The 19,200-nt window shown below is 48.2% G+C and overlaps 1 protein-coding gene across 1 annotated transcript in view; it reads left to right on the top strand.

Annotated features, from left to right (window-relative positions):
* The window catches only part of LOC138488503 (interferon-inducible GTPase 5-like), a 497,053-nt gene that overhangs the window by 464,592 nt on the left and 13,261 nt on the right, over positions 1-19,200 (top strand). The gene's annotated exons all lie outside the window — the stretch shown is intronic.

The raw sequence follows: 19,200 nt of genomic DNA, 5'->3' as shown, positions 1-19,200 counted from the left end.
AGACATTTTTATTACACCAGCAGCTTGTATACAGCTCCAATTAAGTCATTAACGCTCTGACAGGCACTTCGAGTGCAAAGTTTGATGGTAATGCGAGCTCAAAAGTACCCATGAGGAGGTGTTTTGAGCGGGGAGAGGCGGGAACTGGGTGGGAATGGTTATAGTGATTAGCATGGCCATGAGAAGTCAATGGAAAATAACCAAACACCAACAATCTGTGTGTCCCTCCGCATATGCAATTTCTCCCTATCTGTACTCCAAACCAATAGTTCCGGCTTGTAGGTGGCGCAAGCCCAATCTATAAATTGTGCTTTGCTTAAAGCAACGATGTTAGAAGAGATGTGCAGTTTTAAAAATAGTCCTCAAAGTTTAATAAAGTGTCTTTTATGGGGGGATTCTTCTGGGAAGGCTTCTGGATCGAGCCAACCCAGGTAGCATTTTTCCAGCAGGTGGTGATTATCTGTTGTGACTCGCACATGAGAACTCGAGTTCAAGTAAGTTTCCTTCGTGAGGGAGCATGTCCTGTGTTAGGGACCCCACGCGGATGAAACACACGCTTAGCCGCGTAGCGTTCCTAACACAGGGCCACACGCCCCTTCATGAAGGAAACTACCTGCACTCACGTTCTGATGTGTGAGTCACAACAGTTTATCAGACTACTCCGGATTTCGCTTAGGATCTGTGATGACACTGAATTATGATGAAAGTCGCATATGTGGATTGTGAAATGCTTCCATGACACATTAAGAGCAACAAGCACTTAGACAAGCAGGTGTTGCCAATTGGAAGGTTGACGTTTTGTATTAGAGCCCTGAGGAAGAGCTAAGCTCGAAACACGTGTTGGCTCAAGAGCTTGATTTCACATTTTTTTTTTTGCAATATATACAATAAAGAGAATGCTTTTGAGATTATTTAACAATGTAGTTTATAAGCAAATATAAGATTTCACTCACACCTTAATGATCAGTGGCGATTACATATTTAATGTATTTACTTAAGGAGGCGCAGTTTGAAGCAAAGGTCGTGTTGTATTTCTTTGGGAGTGCAAGAAGTGTTGGCTGTCCCTAGGAAGAGCACCAGTTCAGTCGGAGAAGTTGGGGAGAAAGAGCATAGGTGAGAAATAGTGGTGGGCATGAGGTGGTGGAAAGGGGCAAGAAGGGCGGGAGGGGAGCGGGTAAGAGCATCTCGGTTCTTTGACATCTTGGACGAAATGTACTATGCAAAATCATTAGCAGAGAGTATAGAGGAGATTGCTAGAGGGTGTGGAGGAGCCAGCATAGTTTTGAGTGTTGAGGAAAGGTTGCAGTGATGAGAGAAAAAGGTAGAACAGAGATTATTGAAGTCAAAAGCAAGATGGCGCTTAGCTTCACAGCTCTGCTCAGCGGCACGAAAACTGGTGAAAACTGCAGTTTTAATTGCCGACAGCTGCCCCAAAATAGCATCCCTGGTAATCGGACTGGGTATACATAGCAGTACCGCAACCTAGACCCTCCGACATCCAGACACTCAGGTGCCCTTTTTGTGAGAAGATCTGCCAAGTGTCTGCCGGCATAACGTGGGGCCTGGTAGGCAGTTGAATCGCCAGAGCACAGTGTCCGTGAGTGGTCAAAAAGCATTGGGCGTTGTAACTTGGTGAGCCATGTCGGGAAATCTAGTGGAATAAGGTGCAGTGATCACATCCAGGTTTGTAGTCATTGGCCGCCGGGGACATGGAACGCTGAGACGACCAGCCGCGAGAATGGAGGAAGAGGTGCACGTGGGCTGCTGCTGCAGCAGCTGCAGCGCTGCTTGGTAAACAAAGGCTTTGACGGATTGTTGCTCCGGTGTCGGCTACGGCGACTGCACCGGCTGAGCTTGTTGCTGCAGCGGCTTGGAGGCATACCTGCCTAGTTTCCGGGGACTCCGGGTTTTTATGCTCTTCTCCGGGACTGCGGGTGTTGCATGTCAACCCTTCCGGGGGACATGGTACCTTCCAGTGTTGATGTCATGATCACATGGGGTAACCATTTGACAGAGTTAATAAAAGGGACAAGCTGTTTCCGCCACTACTGACTCCTGTGTCTTTGTTGGTGCACCATGCTGGTGCTGCACAGTATGCCGAGGGCCTAGCCACGTGGCCTGGCTTTTGGACAGCGACCCTGCCGGGCAACACTGTCCCCCTGGGTCTATTTCTGCCATGTGATCATGGCTTGGGTGCCCCCAGAGCAAAGGCGGGAGCCAGCTGCGTGCCCCCAGCCGTCATGGTCCGCTCCGGTGCCATGTAGCGAGCAGGTTGATCCCTGTAGTTTACAAGCGGCATGAATGCTGCTTGAGGAACCTCGTCGGGTGACCCCGACATCGGCGTGGCCCGCTCCGGTGACCCGGGAGCGGGCCACCACACGGGGAAGAGAGTGGAATCTCCAGGTTTTCTGGCAGTACACACAATCTGTCCACGTCTTGATGTGAATGGGTGCAAACACACTGTGTGTGGCCAATCACATTGAGGTGCAGTCGGAAACAAAGGATGGCACACACATTCCTGCTTGGAACCACGTCATTTGACGTCAGGCTTCATTGCTGTTACAAATCTTAACACAGCTATGGGATACACTGCCACACAAAGTAGTAGTCCTTGTTTGTTGTGAACAGGTGGGAGCGTAAACCGTTGCAGTGTTTTGCTGTCAATGGAAGTAGCTTGCAGAGTGTAGTTCTGCAACCAAAGTCGCCACCATGTGCAGTCCTCTAGAGAAGCCCCAGATCATCTGCCACATTCAGAAATCAATTAACTGCACTCTTTTTGACTGCAAGTGGCTGCCGCACAGTGCCCGATTTGTCTGCCTGGGAAATTATCTGCGTGGTACTGGCGTCCTACAGACTTATGAGATTGAGCACATGTAACTGTGGCTGTTCAATGAGGTCTGAATACGGGAAAGGGGTGGGGAGCGGGCTATAGGCTGAGCAGGCAATCTGGATATCATCCTGGTGCCCAGAAAACTAAACTGTTTTCTAGTGGCGGCCATTTTGAATAATGGTCCAGGACGGGACTCGAAGGATCCAGTCTCTTACATTGGACGAAACAGGATCTTCCCAAGGCCAATTATGGATTCGGCCTGAATGCGTCCAACCCCTGGTGGGTAGCTACACATTTTTTTTCCTTTTTTTCCCCTAAGCGGTCGAGTCAGGTGGGCTGGGTCTTGGAGAAGGGGGCGGGGCATCAGTGACATCATTCTCCGGATTTGTGTTTAGAAATGTAGGCAGGTATGCTTGGAGGTGAGGCGGGGAGCAGCCGGAGCCCATGACATAAGTGGCCCGAGGGGAACAGGGACACTAAGTGCTGGAGGGTATACTGAGAGGCAGTCGAGCTGCGATCAGTGAGCAGCGCCATATTGTGGACCAGGGGCAGCGCTGCAGCCCACTTAGAGCGGCCCTGAAAGTGTCAACACACAGCTTAACTTACCCTGCTGTGAGTACAGTAGCGTGGCGGTGCTGGAGGCCAGTACCGCCCCCCCCCAGTGATGAAAGTGGCCTTGGGTGTTTAGAGACTGGATCCCTCTGTGCCTCCTTATCCAGTGCAAACAGGAAATAACTATTATATTCACATGCAAAGTTACTGTTTGCTGCTGGTAAGGCATTTACATGTGCACCTGCATATTCATGCATGGAAGATTGCGACTGTGATTGAATAATTGGGCACAGCTGTTGGTGCAGCATACTTACCTGGTGTGACTCTGATGGGCAATTGTAGCGCCCCACCTGAATGTGGAGCAATATCGATTGTGGGGGCTTGGGATTAAGACCTACAGGTTTGTCGGCATGGAGGATTGGGTTTGGAATGGGAGGCCGTCCTCCGGACTGCCTGCGGGAGCCGCCTGCTCAAGCTGAGAGTCTGTGGTCTTGCTGTTGAGGGCTCCCAGCACCTGACTGTTGGCCCACTGGGGTCCTTTTCAAAATCCCTTTGCAGTACATCGTGACTCCAGAAACTTGCATCAGGAGGAGATTTAGGCATAGAACATACTGTGTGGAATCATGTGTGTGCTGAATACAGGGGGTTGCCTAAACCTGCATTGTCCTACTGATCCATCACCCAAGCATTACAAGCATTACAAGATCACAAGGTAAAACCCCTGGAATCGGCATTGTTTGGCATTGTGCTGCCTGTTTAGCGGAAGGGCAATTAGTCCTGCTGAGCTGCTTCTTGCATCCAAAACCTTTCGTTTGACTCTCTCCACTGGGCTTGGCGTCCCTCTCCTGCTCTTTATTCATCTGCTCTTGCCTTGCTGTTAAGCCGCCTGTTCCCCCAACTGTTCACCTTCCTCCTCTGTTCTGGATCTGCGCAATACCCCGCTGTGACCTGACTGATGTTCACCTGATTAGTTTGCGTGTGTCTCGATGCTAAACTGACTGGTGAGTTCATTGTGCTTTGTGCAGTCTACTTTCTATCTCTCTCCCGATCTCTCATCTCCCTGCCCTCTCCCTCCATGGTGCTCTCAATTTCCCCTATCTAATCTGGTACTCTATTACCTATCCTACCCCTCTTTCAAAGCCTGGAAGGAAAAGGTTCAAGATAAATCGTGTGGTCTCTAACCCAGCCCTACCTATCGCTGACACCTACGTCAACGCTTCTTCCAGGCAGACTGTCACAGACATCCTCTTTGTCACTCTATCTCTGGACCTATGGACTCCCCACATGGTCTTGGTCCTTCCCCCTTTCTCGTTGTCGCCCATTTATGGTGTCCCCAGATGGGAAGTACTCTTGGCATGTTTCTCATCCTCTAGGTGCATTACTAATACCTACCAGAATTACACTGTCATGGCCCAGGGCTCTCAGCCCAACCTCTTCCTTCTTGATAGGCATCTTCCATCTCTCATCAAGTTCCTCCCTTGCCCCTTCCCCCTCTCCAACAGGCATACCACATCCCTGTACCACCCCTCAGAAGACATTCAATGGTGCTAACCAGCTTCACCTAGCTACCCTCAACTCTCGCTCTGCTGTTAAACACTCCTCTGATATTTGGCTCCTTCTTGAGGACTTTTACCTCTTACTGAGACGTGGTTCACTGCCAGCTCTGCCACTGCATTTGACACACTCATCCCTGAGGACTACAAGATCCTCTCCAAGCTCAGGCCAAACCGGCCTCAGGTGGAGTGGCCTTGATCTTCCCTGAATGGGTTCCTGCTACGATCATTCCCACTCACACCTATTCTTCCTTCGAATGCCTTGTCTGTAAGCTTGGTGTCTCTCCAACCCTCTTGGTGACTTTTGCCACCTTATACAGGACCCCTGGTCCGATCTCCCTCTTCCTCTCTGAGTGGTCTGACATCTCCTCTTCTTGCCTCCACCTCCAAACTTCTCCTCTGAGACTTCAATATTCAGCTTGAGTCCCCTGATTCTGCCACTGGACTCTTCTGCAGCCCCGGTAACTTTCTTTCCCTCACCATTGATCCCTCCGGTCCAATGCACTCAGCCAGACATATCTTGGGTGCTCTCATCTCAGCAGATATCCCCATTCCCAAGCATTTCACTACACTTCTCTCCTGTCCTCTCACCTGGATCTCTTAGGTCCTTCAACTAAGCCTCTGCCTGCACTGCCAGTCTCCTTCTCTGTCATTCGACCGATGAAGCGAGTGTCAGCTGCTGTGCTGCTTTTGCCACCACTTTCATTCCCCCTCCTACTCCTACCAACAACTCCCACATTGACTCTGCCCTTGCTTATCTTCGTCTCTCTATCACCAGCGCCCTGGCATCCTTGCCCCTGTCATGAGAATCTGCATGAAGCCTGCCTCTAAGTGCAACACCTTGTATGACTCCGACTTAGCCTCTCTGAAACGCAAGTGCAGAGTTGTTGAGCGGAAGTGGTGGGCATCAGGCACATCCTCTGACTGACTGGCTTGCTGCCTGCTCCAAAGGCAATACAGACTCTCCATCCGCTCGAAGAAGAGGGAACCATATCCAAGCCTGTATCTCTGGGGCCACTGGCAACACAAAAGAATTGTTTAAAATCTGCAAGGAACTCGCCAATCCTACCGCAGTCTCCACTTCTCCCTTGCCATCCCTGACCCTCTGTACTTCATAGGCCTCCCACTTCTTAACAAAAACTCAGGACATCCTGTCCTCACTCTCCTTTACTCCCATCCCCCTCTCTCCTCTGCTCTCAGGTCTTCCTTGGCACTCCTCTTCACCTTCCCTCCTTCTCTCCTCTTTGTCACCCTTAGCACCGGATGAGGTCTCTAGACAAGTCTTCTCTAGGAAAGTCATCTGCAAACAAATGCTCCCCTGCTCCTCCAGAAAAATCAAGGACAACATTATCTCCTTTGCGCCAGCCTTAGCCAATTTCAGTAATCACTCCCTTGCCAATGGCTCCATCCAACTACTCCTCAAACACTCCCTTGAGCATCCTCTCCTCAAAAAGCCCTCTGCACACCCCTCTTGCCCTGCTAACTACCACCCTATCTCCATTACCCAATCTCCTGGAGAATCTGGTCATCCCCCAACTTATCCAACACACAGAATTTGTTGGTTGTCTCCACGACCACCAGTCTGGCATCAGAGCAGCCAGAGGTATGGAAACTGCTCTCCTGAACACCCATGAAGACTTTCTCTCAAATTTCGATCCCAACTCTCCATCCGTTCTTATCCTTCTTGATCTTTCCTCTGCCTTCAACACGGTCAATCATGCCATCTAATCGGCTCTGTGACACCCCTGGGCCCACAGTCCTGGCACTTGACTGGTTGACCACTGGCTGTTGTGCGCTTTAAAAATATGAATAAATAAATAAACCTCTTTACTCTCTGACCATCCTGCCCAGGTTCAACAGGGTCCTTCTCTCTCCCCTATCACACGCTCCATCTGCAGCGTCCCTCAAGGCGCTATCCTCTCGCTGAGGCTCTTCAACATCTACCTTGCCCCTCTGGCCCATCTGATCTCTTTCTCTCCTCACTCAGGTATGGTGTGCTGCCAATGATCTCTGCCTTAATGCCAGTAAGATTGAGATCCTTCTCATTGGGACCCATGCTCCCTCCTACCCTCTGGCCACCCTCTGTGGGTTTCCCCCCACCCTCTTGTGAGGCGAAAAACCTTGGTGTCATCATTGACTCCTCTTTCTCCTCACAATGTGGACCTTGCCAAGAAGGCCCACTATCAGCTGCACCTCCTCAGAGGCATTCTTCCTTTCCTCACCTTCCCCCCGAAACTCAATGGGCCTCATTACGAGGTTGGAGGTAGCCATGGAGCTAATAGCTCCATGGCTGCCTCCAAAACCCTTCCGACTCTGCCCTGGTGAATGGAGCAATTACTGGTCCATTCCGAGGTCGGAGGGACCGGTAATTCCCCATTCACCAGGGCCATTCCCCATTCCCATTTGTGCCCGTGAAGGCCTGCTCTCCAACCTTGATTCCAACACCCTCTGTGTCCTCATTCTTCTTGATCTCTCTTATGCCTTTGACACAGTCAACCATGCCATTCTGCTCAAATGTCTCAGTGATAACCTGGGCATCACCGATCAGGCCCCAGCTTGGCTGACTTCTTTCCTCTCTGATCGACCCTCCCAGGTCCAACTTGTGTCCTTCCTCTCCTCTATCTTTATTTCCACTTGTGGTGTTCCTGAGGAGTCTAACCTCTCTCCCTGGCTGTTCAACCAATACCTGGCACTTCTTGCCCACCCCATTGTCGCTCTCTACCCCAACTTTCAGTGCTATTCGGATGACAGTCAACTTATTTTCAGGCTACCTTTTGCCACCTCTTCTCCCTCTCTTATCTCTGACTGTCTGTCTGCTATCCAGGAGTGTTGTGTGCCACCAATGATCTCTGCCTTAATGCCAGTACGATCGAGATTCTCCTCCTCGGCACACCCGCTCCCTCTTTCCTGTCACTCTCTGGCCGGCCTCTCTTGGCCCTCTTCCTGCTCCCACCTGTGAGGCTAAAAACTTTGGGGCCATCTTCGACTCCACACTCTCCTCACATCTCTGACGTCTCTAAGAAGTCACACTACCAGCTGCACCTCCTCAGAGGTATTCTTCCTTTCCTCTCCTTCCCGCAGAAGCTCACCGTCTCCAGAGCTCTGGTTCTCTCTAGGCTGGACTACTGCAACATCCTCTTTCTAAATCTGCCTGCCTCTACCCTCGGCCCTCTGCAACTCATCAAAAACAGGACTGCAAGACTTGTCCTTGGCCTCAAGCCCATGGATCGTATCTCTCCAGGACTGAAATCTCTGCACTGGTTCTCAGTGGCAACGAGGATTAAGTTCAAAATCCTCTGCATCGTCCACAAGGCCTTATGGGACCTGGGGCCTCAATACCTTCAACTCTCTCTTCCTAAATATCTTCCTTCTCGAGCTCTTCACTCATCCGTCTCCTTCTCCCTCAGGGTCAGTCGCTTCTCCAAGCAACAAGTTGGTGGTAGATCTCTTTCTTCTGCTGGGGCCTCTCTGAAACTTGAGAAGAACCATCTCTGGTTCCGGAACCACCTCAAGACCGTCCTCTTTGCTTCTACTTTCTCTCCTCCTCTCCCCTGCTGATCTCCTGGGTGAAACGGCACTGGTCACCGGGCTACCCTGTGATATCGGGCCCAGGTCCCCTCCCCCGTCCCCCGCCAGAAACACACCTGCACTGCCTCCCAGGCAACCCCTACACTTCGGTGCTGTTTCTGTATCCCAACAGTCCCCACCAGCTCTTGACTGCATTTACCACTGCACTTGCCACAAGCTGTCTGCACTTTTACATATTGCTTTTATTTATTCTATTTATTTATTACTGTTCCTATGTACTGCACTGCCCCGTACCCTTTCCCCCGCACTTTCCCTCTCTCCCCTCCCCTGCACTTGCGCAATCTCAATGTCACCTGGCCTAGTAAGATCGTTGTCTCTGTCTTCCCTCTCTTCCACCTTCCTTGCCTTGTCGCGCCTTGAAACACTTATGTATAGGCACGTTATAAATGCCATATTAAATCATATCACCACCTGCATCCCATGTAACTCCCTGGTACTTGCCATCCTGGCCTCCCCTTAGTACTTGCCTAGCCCCTATTGCCCTCCCCCTCCTTCACCCCCTCTTCACTTGCACTCTCTCCGATTACCCTGCACTTCCCTTCCCACCCTAGCACTTTGCGCTCGTGCAGACTGGCACTCCCCCGCTCGCACTTGATACTGCACTTGCACGATCCGAATGTCACAAGGCCTAGTAGGACCCTTATTGTAATCTTTCTCCCCTGCCCCCTCTTTTTTTTTCTTGTGACACCTTGAAACACCATTTGTTGTATATGCGCCTTACAAATAACCAATACAATAAAATAAATACAAAAGTAGTAGATTACAATGCACTCATGAAGGAGAAAAGGGCTACCTTATAGGTGAGGAGGAGAGGCGGTGAATGGTAATTTCACGGCATTGCATGTCCGTCTTGAGCAGGTGAATCTGGAGGGGTGTGTCAGGACTGGGGGTGTGGTGTAGAGAGCGTGAACATGTTTTTCGGTACTACGGAAACAGACATATCCAGTGGAGCACCATAGTAGGTGATCTCCTGCCTCTTGGGTATCTCATGCTGTATGCTAACCGTCCATCTGGCTGCAGGCCTGGAAAAGCTTTGATTTATAAAGACATATTTATGAATTAAACCCCCACCCCCATGGATCTTCAGGCCCAAAGGGTTTCCCCTCTCAAGCACATTTAAATCAACACAATCTTTTGGGCTCCAGCACCCTGATGCTGATTCTTATTTTAATGGTAGAGCACCCCTTTCGACGCTATAGTGTGTTTAATGCTTAGGACTTAACATCTATGTCAACACAAATCATCTAACAGGGTACAATCAATTGCTTAGCCCTGCCTACTGGATATATGGACTTGACCAGTTGCATCGCTGTACCCTGGATCACTTGGCAATCACCTTCTACATGTTGGCCTCTTCCATTCAGCCTTCTCTTCTTGAAGAGCTGCCTCTGAATGTGGATGCTGGAATTTGGACATCCCCTAGAACCTCAACTCCCTCCAAAGACTTGGAAGCCCGAGCCAATGGTGCATAGGAGGTCGCACGTTGAGCTGCATTCTGTCTCTGGATAACATCTGCTCTTGATCAAGTTGTGCCCCTCAAGTATACCTTAAGGGGAGCAGGGGGTTACCTTCATCCATTAAGCACATCCCCACATCGTTGTTCTCACCAGAACCAGCAAAGCATGAGCTGAAAAGCAAGAAGCATGAAAGGGAATGGGAGATTCCTGTTCTCTGGCAGATAAGGCTGCTATACCATTGGCAGGGGTACCCATAAAAAAACCTATTTAATAGGCTAAACCAATATCAAATTTAAAGAATATTCCAAAGCCAATCTGTGCAACAAGAAGTTTAGTGTTCTCAATTAATGGTCTTCTGCATTCTGCTTTTTTTGATGAACTGGCAAAGATTTACCAGGGCCTTAATAATTTGCGATTGTCCTCTTGGTAAGGTTATTTGTAGACTTATAGAGAGCCAGCATCCAAGTGTTTTAGTATAATGGACCAGGCATTACATTCTGATTCTCTTGCCTTACAGGGTTTTATTTGTTAAGTACAAGAAGTGTAGAAGATTCCACGGAAGGATACACATACCCATCCGTCATTTTGATTGGATTTTTTTTACACAAGGTGACTTATCAAGCCTATGGCATAGTATTTATTTTGATATCATTTGCATTGATTATGATTATTATATCGACTAATTGTTCAGTTTATCAAATCAGTCTTTTTCCAATTACTTGTAGCACTTGCGAAAGATTGTACTCATGAAGAACAGAATTGGTTCTCGAAACGCGTCAGGTTTTATTATTTGGATTTCGTTGTTTTGTGGTTATTAAAGATTGTCAACTTGAAAACATTTCATGCCATGAAGAATCTTTTCCTCATTGAATGACTCATTACTAAGGATTACATGGATATTTCCAAAGAATTACGTATGTATGTATACCCGTTACAAATCAGTTTGGCTTTTCTAGGCCTCCGATAGTGTGTAGGGGATGTGAGTTCCCACATTTTAGGAACTTTTTCTTCTCACTTGTCATTGTATGGTCCATGAGCGAGGACCTTGTTTTCTCCCCTGCACCTTGACATGTTTTTCACATTATTTACTCTGGATTTATTTATACGTTAGAATACTCTGTTATTGCTTCAACAGAGTGCTGTGCTCTGTGTGACTCTTTTTCAGGGTTACCACAACAGCAACGCTTCTGGTCAGAGCGGAGCAATGAAGTATTGCTGTTTCCACTTCCTGAGAGGGTTGCCACGACAGTAGCGCTTCTGGTCAGAGCAGAACAATGAAGTATTGCTGTTTTCCATTCCTGAGAGGGTTTGCACAACAGCAGTGCTTCTGTTCAGAGCTGAGCAATGAAGTATTGCTGTTTCCACTTCCTGAGAGGGTTACCACAACAGCAGTGTTTCTGGCCAGAGCAGAGCAATGAAGTATTGCTGTTTCCACTTTCTGAGAGGGTTCCCACATCAGCAGCACTTCTGGTCAGAGCGGAGCAATGAAGTATTGCTGTTTCCACTTCCTGAGAGGGTTACCACAACAGCAGCGCTTCTGGCCAGAGCGGAGCAAGGAAGTATTGCTGTTTCCACTTCCTGAGAGGTTTACCACAACAGCAGCGCTTCCTGCCAGAGCAGAGCATGGAAGTATTGCTAGTTCGACATTCTGAGAGGGTTGCCAAGACATCAACACTTCTGGTCAGAGCGGAGCAATGAAGTATTGCTGTTTCCACTTCCTGAGAGGGTTACCACAACAGCAGCGCTTCCGGCCAAAGCGGAGAAAGGAAGTATTTCTCTTTCCACTTCCTGACAGGGTTACCACAAAAGCAGCGCTTCCGGCCAGAGCAAAGCAAGGAAGTATTGCGGTTTCCACTTCCTGAGAGGGTTACCACAACAGCAGCGCTTCCTGCCAGAGCAGAGCATGGAAGTATTGCTAGTTCGACATTCTGAGAGGGTTGCCAAGACAGCAACACTTCTGGTCAGAGCAGAGCAATGAAGTATTGCTGTTTCCACTTCCTGAGAGGGTTACCACAACAGCAGTGCTTCCGGTCAGAGCAGGGCAATGAAGTATTGCTGCTTCCACTTCCTGTGAGGGCTACCAAAAAAGCAGCGCTTCCGGTCAGAGCAGAGCAATGAAGTATTGCTGTTTCCACTTCCTGAGAGGGTTTCCACAACAGCAGCACTTCTGACCAGAGCAGAGCAAGGAAGTATTGCTCTTTCTACTTCCTGAGAGGGTTGCCAAGACAGCAACGCTTCTGGCCAGAGCAAGGAAGTATTGCCGTTTCCACTTCCTGAGAAGGTTACCACAACAGCAGCGCTTCCGGTAAGAGCAGAGCAATGAAGTATTGCTGTTTCCACTTCCCAGAGGGTTTCCACAACAGCAGCACTTCTGACCAGAGCAGGGCAAGGAAGTATTGCTCTTTCTACTTCCTGAGAGGGTTGCCAAGACAGCAACGCTTCTGGTCAGAGCAGAGCAAGGAAATATTGCTGTTTCCACTTCCTGAGAGGGTCACCACAACAGCAGCACTTCTGGCCAGAGCAAAGCACGGAAGTATTGCTGTTTCTACTTCCTGACATGGTTTCCACATTAGCAGCGCTTCTGGCCGAAGCAGAGCAAGGAAGTATTGCTGTTTCCACTTCCTGAGAGGGTTTCTACAACAGCAGCGCTTCTGGTCAGAGCACAGCAATGAAGTATTGCTCTCTCCGCTTCCTGCGAGGTTTACCACAACAGCAGTGCTTCTGGTCAGAGCAGAGCAATGAAGTATTGCTGTTTTCACTTCCTGACAGGGTTTCCACAACAGCAGCGCTTCTGGCCAGAGCAGAGCAAGGAAGTATTGCTGTTTCCACTTCCTGGTAGGGTTACCACAACAGCATAGCAAGGAAGTATTGCTGTTTCCACTTCCTGAGACGGTTTCCACAACAGCAGCGCCTCTGGTCAGAGCAGAGCAATGAAGTATTGCTGTTTCCACTTCCTGAGAGGTTTGCCACAACAGCAGGGCTTCTGGCCAGAGCAGAGCAAGGGAGTATTGCTATTTCTACTTCATTAGAGGGTTGCCACGACAGCAGCGCTTCTGGTCAGAGAAGAGCAATTAAATATTGCTGTTTCCACTTCCTGAAAGGGTGTACACAAAAGCAGCGCGTCTGGCCAGAGCAAGGAAGTATTGTTATTTCCACTTCCTGAGAGGGTTACGACAACAGCAGTGCTTCTGGCCAGAGCAAAGCAAGGAAGTATTGCTGTTTCTACCTCCTGACATGGTTTCCACATTAGCAGCGCTTCTGGCCAGAGCAGAGCAAGGAAGTATTGCTGTTTTCACTTCCTGACAGGGTTTCCACAACAGCAGCGCTTCTGGCCAGAGCAGAGCAAGGAAGTATTGCTGTTTCCACTTCCTGATAGGGTTACCACAACAGCATAGCAAGGAAGTATTGCTGTTTCCACTCCCTGAGATGGTTTCCACAACAGCAGCGCCTCTGGTCAGAGCAGAGCAATGAAGTATTGCTGTTTCCACTTCCTGAGAGGTTTGCCACAACAGCAGCGCTTCTGGCCAGAGCAAGGAAGTATTGTTGTTTCCACTTCCTGAGAGGGTTACGACAACAGCAGTGCTTCTGGCCAGAGCAAAGCAAGGAAGTATTGCTGTTTCTACTTCCTGACATGGTTTCCACATTAGCAGTGCTTCTGGCCGAAGCAGAGCAAGGAAGTATTGCTGTTTCCACTTCCTGAGAGGGTTTCTACAACAGCAGCGCTTCTGGTCAGAGCACAGCAATGAAGTATTGCTCTCTCCGCTTCCTGCGAGGTTTACCACATAGCAGTGCTTCTGGTCAGAGCAGAGCAATGAAGTATTGCTGTTTTCACTTCCTGACAGGGTTTCCACAACAGCAGCTATTCTGGCCAGAGCAGAGCAAGGAAGTATTGCTGTTTCCACTTCCTGAGTGGTTTACCAAAACAGCAGCGCTTCTGGCCAGAGCAGAGCAAGGAAGTATTGCTGTTTCCACTTCCTGATAGGGTTACCACAACAGCAGAGCAAGGAAGTATTGATGTTTCCACTTCCTGAGAGGTTTGCCACAACAGCAGCAGTTCTGGCCAGAGCAGAGCAAGGAAGTATTGCTGTTTCCACTTCCTGAGTGGTTTACCAAAACAGCAGCACTTCTGGCCAGAGCAGAGCAAGGAAGTATTGCTGTTTCCACTTCCTGATAGGGTTACCACAACAGCAGAGCAAGGAAGTATTGATGTTTCCACTTCCTGAGACGGTTCCCACAACAGCAGCACTTCTGGTCAGAGCAGAGCAATGAAGTATTGCTGCTTCCACTTCCTATGGAGATGGCTTAAATAGCACCGAAGAAGCAAGTCGCCTGTTGATGTGAAGTCAACTACACTGCTGTCAGAGAAGCCACTTTTTCGGTCCAGACTGTAAGTTACAGTAATGGAAATGCACATTCAAAATAATTCTTACTTATGATTAAAGTTTTTTAGGTCTCCAAAACATTCTCACTCATCAATGACGGCTGTCAATTACGTATATGGCTTTCTAACAGGAATGCTGGTTTAACCTTATGGATGGGATATCCCATAAAAGCCAATAGCTCTGTGAATTGTTTAAGCACGTACAGTATGGCAGAACAATGGAGCACCATGAAAGCAAAAAAGAAGATAGAGACTTTCAGGTTACTTTGCCATTTGAAGTGTTGAGGATTGAGGTCACATACTGGAAAATTGAAGGGAACTGAAGGAGATGCACCCAATAGAACAAGTCATCAGTACAGCTTTCAAAGGTAAACACTAGGGGCTTGTTAAGACTGCAGCAGTTCATTGAAATGTTAGTGCAGTACAGTCTCGTATACCCGAATAGTTTTACAATCGGTATATTCCTTTCGTCTTCCCGCCTCCTTCCCTTATCTGCTTCCAGACTAATAGCAAGTTAAACAACTTTTGTAGCTCGCCAGCAGGGGCAATTGACATCAGAATTGTCGCTAAAAAAAAACACTCCAGGGACATCTGCATTTCTGATTTGGGCCTCCCAACTTGAACGAGTTGCCCAACTTCACCTGTAATGTAAATATCGACCGGTTGTGATGAAAAAAAGAGGTTGTGTTTTAGACTGGGGGGGTGGTAATATAAATATTAACACCCACCCACAGGATCCGGGCTGGGTAATAGGGCAGCGCCCCAAGTACCAGCCCATGATTGGAGTTAGTGCATGGTTTTTTAGGACAGAATGGACCACTTTTGAGGCTAGAGTGGGCCAGTTTCATAGGTTTCTACACTAGTTGTAACCAATGTTATTAAGCACATAGGTTTTCAAATATATTATATGCAACATCATTTACCCAAAACGCCCCTTTGGGTAGTACTCCAACAGTCTGCTCTGGCAAAGAATTCTAATGTGTGATTGACTGCAACATTTTCGTTGGTGCCTGGCTCCTGGACTGATGTTATACCCTCGTTTGACCCTGCCACCCATAAGCTTTTATCCCCCCTCTTCCCTCCGTTGGCCCATAAGTGTAAAGTTTAATGAATACTTGTGCGTGTCTTTTTTTAGGTTTCAAGAAGACGCATAACTAAATATGACATCAAGAAGCGTGAGTTAAACGAAAGCAAATGATACACCCTTTACCTTTGATCACATTAGACAATATGTCATTACCACTTAATGCACAAAAAGTGTAGACCCTAATTGATGAAAGCAAACTACTGTCTGGCTGCGAGGCATAATTGGGTCAGAACATAAGAGCTTGCCTGCCTTTTTTGCTTGTGAGAGAAGAGGTCTTTCAACATCGCAACTGCTGGATTGCCTTTCCATTGTTCAGAAGCAAAAGATGGTCATCATTCCTTTTTGCTTTGTGGAGATTGCCACGGCGGACAGCATGGTAGGTTCATGGCCATTTATTGATCTTTCACTCCATTAAGAATTAGATATCAGTTGAAAAAGAGCCTATGCTCAACGCATGTGTGAACCCGCCTGGCCTTCTGAACAATGTGATCCTACGCGGAAATTCAGATTTTTTGTGGAATTAAGAATATCTTGAGACACCTGTGAATTAAATGAACTGGAGACAGAGAGAGTATTTTGTATGAAATGAAGAAAGTGTAACATTTGCGTATGCTTCTTAAATCCTGCGATAAGTCGCTAAGTTCTTGAACTGTGCCTCAAATACCTTGAAGAAGACTGGCCCAATGACAGAAATAGGACAATGGCAGCCAAAACTAGTTTTAAAATGTAATGACTGTGCCATTTACAGAAAAAGAAATTGCAATATGTAAATTCAGGAAAAACCATTATAAATATATTGAAATGTGGACAATATATAGATTGAAGAATAACTGAAAGATGAAAGTGCTTGTTAGTGCCTAGATACAAAGGTGCAACTGTAGATGTGCTATGTCAAGAGAATGAACATGAAAATGCGCATTTTAGGCCTTGATGGCGACATGTGTGGTTTAGATGGCTGAAAGAATTTGAAGGGCTAAGATTTTGTATGTGGTGTAACTATTTGAATATGTGCTATATTGAGGACTAATACATGCAACACCTATATTTTAGACTAAGAGTTGGGAACCTAGTTGAGACAGATTTGCGGACAGGGTGGAATGGATGACCTGTTGACCTCAGAGGAGAACCCGTTGAGCTAAATAAAGAGGTACTTGTCAGTAAGGCCGGGGTATGAAAGGAAGGTGGTCGACAGAGAAAGATGGGGGCTTCAATGCTCGGATGATGAAAGGATAGTGGACTTTAGGTGACTGCGCTGCAAAGGGGCGTGGGACGTGTGGACATGAAAATGGGTTGCTAATGTTCTTAGAGAATGGTACATGCAGCAGATTTGGGGTCCATGAGTATGGGAAGGCATGGGTGGTGTGATGGCCAGGTTGGATGCACGTGTTGTCTTGGAGAACGGGGCGAGTGTGATGGTATGTAGTGCTTATGCAATGCACGCCCAACGCTAAGGGTGCAACGAGGATGCTCAGACGGTACCACCTATCCTGTAGCAACCGTTTCACCGCATTTGGGCAAAAGGCCGGTTCCTTGCATTTTTCGTGTCTTTTTTTTAGGGGGTGAGTGAACATTGAATGGATGGTGATTTTTAGGTTAGTGGGGGGTGAAGCCCCAGAAATGCTGCAAAAATGCATTGAAATGGCCACTGCAATCATATATGATCCGCTCAGACATTCAAATGATGGCCCACCTAAACTTTCCACTGAAAGGCATTGGAATACAGGCTAACTCTCCCTGCAAGGTCAACTGAGGTAAATTGACATTTTTAGACAACGTATAGGTATAACATGTTGTTCATAGTATGAAATGGGAGTCTCTTATAATAAGAAGCCTGCCAGGGGGGTTGCCGAATTGGTCTGTTAAAACCACAGGCCACACCTCATCTGCCACCATGTATTGTGTCGTTCGGCTTAAGGGCCAGGCTCGGTAACGCTGCATTTTCTGCACCCCCTGCGTACAGCCACGGGGCCAATACTGGATGGACATGGCCAGAGCACTCTGTTTGTGGCGCAGTCCTTCCTCTAATGAAACCTCTACCGTGCAGTCGTACAAGGAACCTAGTATGTCCTTGGCAATGGGCGTGTAGACCGTCCCAGCCTTTCCCATAGTTCTTGGCACACTGCTGCGAACCTTGGTCTTCTGTCCTCCCAGAACTCGCATTTTTCTAGCTGTGTCGCTAGGTACAAGCATTCATCGGGGAGCTAACCGCTGAACCACACCGGCCTGCCTGTAGACATGATGGCGGAAGAGGACGAGGGCTCATGCATGGACTCCCTTTGCCCCCCTTCTCACAGTGCCCCATGGATGAGCACTACCTTGCGTTTATTTACATTGTCTCTTCCAAACCCGAACCCCCCACTTCTGCTCCCCCCAACTTCCATTTCTCCTCTTCCCCTAAAGCACGTTGAAAGGGGCCCGGGTAGCCTTTTAAAGCTATAAAGCAGCGTTTAAAGCTATACAAGAGGCATACAAACGTAATATATTTTGTATTAGTAAGCTATTAAGGTGTGCAGGCCGACTGAAGATGTGTGGGGCCCATTTCAACATGATGATTAGGGGCCCCCTGCTTAGATCGAAAACTGTCTGAGGCACCTGTGGGGTACATACATTCCAGTGGGGGCACAGATAAGGTAAAAAGCCGCCTATTATCACTAGACGGCCAGCCAGCAGGGAGCTTAAACACTAAATGCCCATTGAAGAGCTTGAAACCCTTCTTCGTCAGCAAGTGGCTGATGTAGAGGAACCAGTGTTAAAAGGCAATGAGGAGATAACACTTCTGTATATCCTTTGGGAAGAGAACATGCAGCTTGGAAAGTGAGCGCTGCAAAGCACACATTTTAAGCCCCAGAGAGAAAACAATATATTGCCGAGTTACAAGACCGATGATTGGCACCATGGGGTAGTTGCTGGGGGCCCACCTGAGGCAGAGGACCCTTTCATTTGAAAAGGTTGAAAGGCCCCGACGTCTGTTTTTCGTCACTCGCGCCTCGGGAACTGTTGTGTCCACCCACTGCCAGCTATTGCAGTCCCCGTGTTCTTGCTGGAGACACCTGGAGGAGCCGGAAATCCTCACTGCAGGAAAGGCAGTTTGCGGCTTAAGCGTAATTCTCCGAAATCCCTATGTGCTGGCCAGAGGGAGGATTTCTCTTTTACAGGATTCCGTTAAAGGCGAGTGCTTCACCCGCGGAGGAATCCACAGACTGAGCAATAGGCCTAGGCAGGCTTAAGCGACGTTTTTTTTGGTTTCCCTAACAATTGGTATGGCTGTCTGTTTTGATTGGAGGTAAAAAGGAAAAGCAATCCATTCACAACAGTGCCATGCAAGGATGTTTGGTGCCCCAGACGAATCAATTTTTACTTAATTGCCTTCTTTCCTTGGCACAAGTGCAACATGGGCTCCTGCATGTCCGAGCAGACTGGCATCCCAGGCTGCTGGTGACCCCTTAAGCTGCTGCCTAGTCTTGCCTTGGCCAAAAAACTAGCCGTCACCCTATAGTGGCAACGAGTAAGATGCTGCGGGCACCAGCTGGGAACAGCAACCTGCGCTAAGTTTCAATGGCACTGCACTAAAAATCTAGCCTCCTGCACAACGTGGGAAATTCATAAGGTGCTTGCCCTGATATGTGCCACTTTTGATTGCTGCCATGGTACATTTAAACTGCATGGTTGGCATCCTGAACCTTTCGCTTAATGTATTGATTATGTGTCATATTCATGCAGTGCTTTTAGCAAATGTCTTTCGAGTAACCCTC

Source organism: Ambystoma mexicanum, chromosome 9 (genome assembly GCF_040938575.1).
Source record: "Ambystoma mexicanum isolate Mex_15411 chromosome 9, UKY_AmexF1_1, whole genome shotgun sequence".
NCBI classification, from domain to species: Eukaryota; Metazoa; Chordata; class Amphibia; order Caudata; family Ambystomatidae; genus Ambystoma; species Ambystoma mexicanum.
The sequence above is the reverse complement of the archived record's forward strand: the minus strand, read 5'-3'. Positions and strand labels throughout refer to the sequence as shown.